Raw genomic sequence first — 1,008 nt, 5'->3', positions numbered from 1 at the left:
CCCGCCCACTCGCCCGCTCCCAACGCCCATCGCGCGCCTCACTTGAGCCCCTTGACGGCTTGCCTATACCCCTCCCGTGGCTGTGCTGCCCGGGCCGCAAAGCCGATCAGGAAACTTACTTTGATCGGGAGTCCGCTACTACATGCCCATCTTTCGATTTCACTGCCATCCTTAACTGGTGCGCACCACTGTAAAAGATTTACAAAATATGAAAAACATCACATTGACTGAGCTAAAAATACTAAAAAATTTCGAACGCCCCCCCCCCCCCCCAATCGCCCGCTTATCAAAAAAAAGTAAATAAATCAAAACACGGCGCTTTGGTCGGAAGCGCGGGACTCTATCCTGTATGCGCGGGTGCCGCTCCTCCAGCCCCTGCTCCAGCTCCAGCTCCTGCTCCAGCGACACGGACTCGCGCGCGCCGCTCTGTGCGCCAGCTCTGTGCCGATGACACATAAATGAATGGCTGGATAATAAATGATGTCACAGCTAGGCGACAGGACGGGGCCAACGGGTGCCGCCAGAGAGCTGCTCCGCCCCAACCCGGTTGTCTCTCTCGCTCGCCCCTTTCCTCCCTCCCTTCCTCCCTCCCCCTCTCTCGTTTTGTATCTTGGGGCGGGGTCTGAAAGTCTGGAAAGAAACAGCGGACGCCGCCACCCGCGCCTCCGCGAACTTAGACACCTTGAACAACTCCCACCGCCCACCGCGCCCTCGCAGCGCGAATAAAACCACCATTTTCGTAAGTTGTGGTGTAAATGTGTTTCAAAATCGAAGTGCTGGAAGTGTGCAGCTTTCCTTGTCCCTGCGAGGGCGCACCGCGCCTGGCAGCCGCCTCGGCAGCAGCGTTGAATGTTTCATACCAGACCAGCCACTAGTTTGACGGCGCGACCCCGACCCGACCCCGGCCCGCCCGCGCCGCCAGCCCGCGACCCGCGCCGCCCTCCCGAGACTGCCCTGCTTTTCCTTTCCCTTTGTGACAAACTCTCGTGGTTAATTAGACGTTACTAA

The 1,008-nt window shown here is 58.5% G+C and overlaps 1 protein-coding gene across 1 annotated transcript in view; it reads left to right on the top strand.

Moving 5' to 3' along the window:
- LOC113210539 (group 3 secretory phospholipase A2) overlaps positions 1-1,008 on the top strand; it is a 59,201-nt gene that overhangs the window by 55,618 nt on the left and 2,575 nt on the right. The window lies entirely within an intron of this gene.

Source organism: Frankliniella occidentalis, unplaced genomic scaffold (genome assembly GCF_000697945.3).
Source record: "Frankliniella occidentalis isolate FOCC.00 unplaced genomic scaffold, Focc_3.1 Scaffold95, whole genome shotgun sequence".
NCBI classification, from domain to species: Eukaryota; Metazoa; Arthropoda; class Insecta; order Thysanoptera; family Thripidae; genus Frankliniella; species Frankliniella occidentalis.
This window is presented reverse-complemented; position numbering and strand designations above follow the sequence as displayed.